This window comes from Phyllostomus hastatus, unplaced genomic scaffold (assembly GCF_019186645.2).
Source record: "Phyllostomus hastatus isolate PE091 unplaced genomic scaffold, TTU_PhHast_1.1 phas_contig_329, whole genome shotgun sequence".
NCBI lineage: Eukaryota > Metazoa > Chordata > Mammalia > Chiroptera > Phyllostomidae > Phyllostomus > Phyllostomus hastatus.
In genome coordinates, this window is record NW_025333854.1 from 1,502,501 (window position 1) to 1,507,897 (window position 5,397).

Consider the following 5,397-nt stretch of genomic DNA (forward strand, 5'->3'; position numbering starts at 1 on the left):
AGACCTTAGGAACGGGCTGACTCAGACTGTCTGGGGATTTAAAGAGGACAGTCGGCTTAGGCATTTGGACCCTGAAGAAATGCTAAGAGGTGTAGATGAGTTGGAAAGGCTTAGGGAAGACATAAGAAGAGTAAGAAACAGGTTTGTGATGATGCAGCGGAAGCAAAGACATTCACGCAGACGTCCTTATCTGGTGTGCTTCAGGCCTTGATTCTGGTTTTTTTTTTTTAAATCTGATAGTAAAATCTGGCCCCTGCTTTCTTTCTGTTAGCATTTCCTGATGTATCTTTCACCTTCATTTCACTTTTAATCACCTGGTGGAATTTTGTTTTACGTCGTTTTCTCGTTACCAGTATCTTACTGGATTTTGTATTTTGACCCATTCTCCAGGCTCATTTTTCAGTTGGGAAGTTTCACACAAATGCATGAAAATATGTTCACCCCGTATTATAAAGTAAAACATAACAAGTTACAAAGCAGCGTATTTAGTATCAGCTCACGTGATGCAGGATAAAAATCCCGAATTGTGTGTGTGGCTGTCTATGTACATACATACATACATACATCAAAAACAGCTGCTTCTTTCTGCGTGGTGTGAGTTTTCTTTCTGTTTATATGTCATTTTTAATGAACAACTGTCAAAGAATTGAATGTTTTAAAATAAGAAAATCAAGTAATTTGCAACCAGCTTATAAGGGCGATGGGGGCATCTAAACTCTTGGTGAAGTGACTTTTAAAATGTAAACATCAAATCACCTCTGGATCTGTCAACCCGAGGAATAAAATTGGCAATTACAGACAAAAAAAAAAAAAGAAGAGAGTTACAGAAATAGGATTTTAAACCAAGTGCATGGACAGAACTGCAGTTTTCTTACAAACACTAGAAAGGCCACAAAGCCCAGGAACAGGCAACGCACCCCTTTCCCGGAACGGGACTCTGTCCGACGGAAGCCAGGCGCAGTGCCCTTGGAAAGGACAAAGGTCTCTGCCTCCTGAGGGCACTCGTTGAAGGACGGCCCGTTTTCTGCGCTCCTGCTCAGGAATGCGCCCAAGCGGGCGGTCAGGCTGTGAGGGTGTTTAAAGCATTTCCGGACACCTGGGAGGCCGCAAATATTTCCTGTTTTTGTTGTGTCTAGAAAAAACAGGAATCGACGACTCGGAGGTCGGCACCGCACACGCCGTGAGTGGCCTGCGCCCCGGCTGTTCCCAGCCTGAGGCTCGTTTTCCTAGAATCTGCCGGAACGTGTCTCTCTGGAGGGAAGGCCGCGGCTGTGAGGACGATCCGACTGAACACAGCCCACAGGTGTGGCCCCTCCCCGGGTCCCCGCCGTGCGCCCTGCGTGGTCAGAACCTTAGTGCAAACCCAACTGTCATGGGAACCTTCCGAGGCCAGCACGACCGGGAGAGCCAGCAGTACACAGCTTATGCATGGCCAGCTGCACCTGGTGTGTCTGTTTGACAAACAGGTTTGATTCTCTTAGGTGCTGTGGAAGGGCCTAGAGCTTCGGAGTCCGAAGGAACCGGGAGGAGCTCCCTGTGGTGCTCACAAGCTGGTGGTGGGTTCCGGTGTGTCCCGCTGCCCCGAGTGTCCTCTGGGCAGAGGAGAGCATGGGCAGTGGCCCATGTGCAGAGCCGTAAGGACTTCTGCGCGTGTTTTGTGTATGACATGTTATTTCATCAGTGTGTCTGACACATTTACATATATATGTGAATGCACACACACACACACACACAGCTTTCCAATTGGTGGCAGGTAATGGAAGCATTATCATACAAGCCGATCTTACTCTTTTTGTATTTCAAGCATCCTTTGCTTGCAGCAAGACTGGAACATTTAACATACTTTACATGTCATTTTAAAGACGAATAACCGAAGACATTGAGCACATCAATGGACTCCTTGGCAAACTGGGGACTGTCCATGAAGGCCGAGTAGCAATGAGTGACATTTAGTTAACATCATCTGAAATGCTCTCACAATTCTACAAAAGAAAAACAACTATTTTTAAAGAACAAACAAGTGTTCTATTTAAGTCTGCAAACAATAATTAGCATGCTCCTGAACAACAGAAAAAGCACAATGCCGTGGGAGAGCCCGAGGGAGCCCTCCAGACGGCACGCTTCCCCGGGGGCTATTTTTGGTCGCGGATTCCTGCCTTTTATTTTGGGCCCTGGCCCCTTCCTTTGCAGCTTCCCCTGTTCGGACCTTTCTTCCTTATATAATGCATTCTAAGCTGCCTTTTTTTTTCACCTTCAAAGGAAACCCAAGGAATGTTGTCCAGTTCAGGAACTCCTGCTAGTCTTGGCACCGGGGAGTTCTTGGTTTGAAAACAACATAAAAAAAAATATCCAGGGTCACGGCTGGCTTTCTAGTTATTTAATGAATGGGAGCCCCAGGGGGGTGCGAGACCAGAGATTGGTGAGCATTGGACGCCTCTTCCGTGAACGGGTTTCAGGCCCTGTGGAGGCTGCAGGGATTTGAAAGTGGACTCGGTTTTTGATAGATTTATACAACACCCAATGTAAACAAGTAAGAAGAACGTCCGGGAGGCTAGCGTGGGGCTATTTCCCCTTTCACCTGCGAGCAGGTGGGCGGGCCGGCTGGAGGGGCGCCCCTGGGGCACAGCGCCTGCAGAAGCAGAGCGAGGGGCGCGACCTTGGCGGCCTGTCTTTGGCGGCGGGTTGGAGAAACTGCGGACACGGACGGGCAAGGCCGCAACGCACAGGCGTGCGATCCAGTCGTGTGCACTGGCGTAGGGATCTTTGGCCGAAAGCAAAACAAAACGGAAAACACTTCAGCAAAAACGCAGCTTCTTGCTAGAATTCAGGGTGCCTCATGAGGTGCAAAAACAGAACACCCGCTGAACCCATTCGCTTTGGGGGTGCGGGGCAGCCTGGGCGGGGCGGGAGTCGGGGGCAAACAAGCGTCCCGCTGTGGTCGCGCCGCGGGGGCAGGAGCCGCCACCGCCGGTTCGCACCGCCCGGCTGCTCCTGGCTCCAAGCCCCTGAAGCCCCCCTTTCCCGGGGAGAATCCTCTCAGATCCCGTGGCCCATCTCGGTGACCAGCTCCGTTGTGACAACTGTTCCTCCTTGGCAGGTGGATGTCATTTCTGGAGGTAACCAAGGACGCCCCGGCCCCAGTGTGGCCAGGGAGATGTCGGCCCATGCCGGCAGCGCCGCTCTGGGAAAACCCAGGAGCGCGAGAGAACCAGGGACGATAAGGAAGGGGCAGGGGGGGACTGGGGCAGGCAGGGGTGCCTTTGGGGGTCAGGGAAGCCCCCCAGGTCTGGGTGAGGGAGGCAGTCGGGGGGCCCCCCACCCCAGGTCACTGGTGCTTTGAGAGAAGCATGCGCTGAGTCGCTCAGGGTCCCTGCGGGCGGCTGAAGCTTCTCCGTGCACGGAGCGGAGACGGCATGGGTTCCAATGGGCTTGCATGGGGCCCGGAGCTGGGGCGTGGTGGGGAGCTGCCCCCCCCCAGCCGCCCCGTTTGGCTTTCTCGCAGTCTGACCACTGATCTCCTTCTTTGTCCTTAAGTGACCTCACTTGGAGTCAAGACAAGAGCATTCTCATCCACACTCGCTTGAAGACAAAATCATCTCTTAAAAAAATCCGGTTATTCAACATCAGACACTCTGTTCTTCGTCACATTTATGCACATACATACATACGTGTATATGTATTTCCTTTTTTTGCTCGGTCCCTCCACTCTCTCCAGCCCTTCCCGGAGTTGTCAGCCTGCTTGAGATATATTTTTGAAAAACCTTTTCATTTCAATCCTGCCCACACGGCTGCCACTTAAGCTTAAATGGGAAAACCGTGTAGTCTGTACACATATGGAGAGAGGGAAAGATAAAGCAATATGCTAAAACGCCGACATTTGGGGAATCTGGCTGAAGGGCACGTGGAAGTTACTTTCCACCCTTGAAGGTTTTCTGCGAGCCGGAAGTGCACCAGAGTGAGGGGCGAAGAAGGGGGCGTGGGTGTTTGGACCGGCCCTTCCCCGCCGCCTCCCTCGCTGTCTGCTCCTGGCTGTCCTCACCACCACGGCCAGGCCGACGGGACTCCTGCTGAGAACCTTGGGAAGCTGCCCCTCTTAGGAAACGTGCTCAGGAGGGGGCCCACCCCTGGCTCCTGGGCCCTCAGAAGCACTTTTTCTCCGGCTCTGAGTCTGCGTGGGGGCTGTGACCCCCGGTGGGGCAGGGCAGGCCAAGACTGCGTCACCGAGCGACCAGAACGCCTGGCGTTTACAGGTGGAAGCGCAGTGGGGCTGCGAAGGCCAAGTCCAGGCTGGTCCTGACGCCTGCGGCGGGGGAAGGCCACGGTTAGAGGGGTGTCCACGCCCCACTGAGAGGACACGCTGGGGGCTGGGTGGCAGGGTCCCAGGATGGACGCCAGGTTCCTCTTCACCCCACGTCATGGCCACCGGCTGCAAGGTGCCTCACCTGGTAAACATTGTCTGCTTTTGTTTGGGCTGTTATTTCCCAAGCAATAAAGAATTCACGGACGAGCAATTCCACATCCGGGCATTTACCCAAAGCGAATGAAAACAACTAGCTTGGAGAGACAGCTGCACCCCAAGTTCATGGCAGAGTCATTCACAGCGGCCAGGACAGGGAAGCAAGCTGGGTGTCCAGCGGCAGACGAGACGATGGAGGAGGTGTGGTGCACACGCACAACGGAATACTACTCAGCCATGAAAAAGGAAACCTCGCCATTGAGATGGCGTGGGGGACCCAGAGGGCACTGTGCTGAGTGACGTGAGTCAGACAGAGAAAGGCATGTGCTGAATGATTTCACTTACATGTGGAATCTGAAAACGAAACGACACGAGAAAACCAATCTCACAGAACAGGGACAGAGTAGCTGCCAGATGTTGAGGGGAGGGTGGGGAGCGGGCAAACGGGTGAAGGGCTTCAGAAGATACAAACTCCCAGTTGGTATCCCAGTTATGAAATAAATTAAGTCCCGGGGATGTGACGATCGACACGGCGACTATGGTCGACCACACGGTATTGCATACTTAACAGTTACTGAGACTGTAGGCCTTCAGTGTTCTCACTGCAAGAAAGAAGTTCTGTTGCTGTGAGCAGCGACAAATGTGTACAAACACTGAATCATTCCACTGCCCACCTGAAACTGATAGGATGCCACTTCTGCCTCGATAAAAAATAACGAACCATGTTCATCTGCTTACTCCCCTGCAGCCAGCACTAACGCCCCACTTCCAGCGGCATACTGGAAGTGATGGGGGGGTAGGCGTATCTTTAGGGGTTTCCGCCCTCGGGGTTGGGGGCAGCCACAGAGACTGTCCTGGAAGGTCAGGACGGCCGGTCCCGACTTCTGGGCCTCGGGCTCCAGGACAGCGTGGGCTGCCCGGCAGGCCAACACTCGGAGGGG

General features: G+C 53.0%; 1 pseudogene; it reads left to right on the plus strand.

Moving 5' to 3' along the window:
- LOC123819509 overlaps nt 1–211 on the plus strand; it is a 2,208-nt pseudogene extending 1,997 nt beyond the window's left edge.
- Nucleotides 212–5,397: the final 5,186 nt, after the last annotated feature.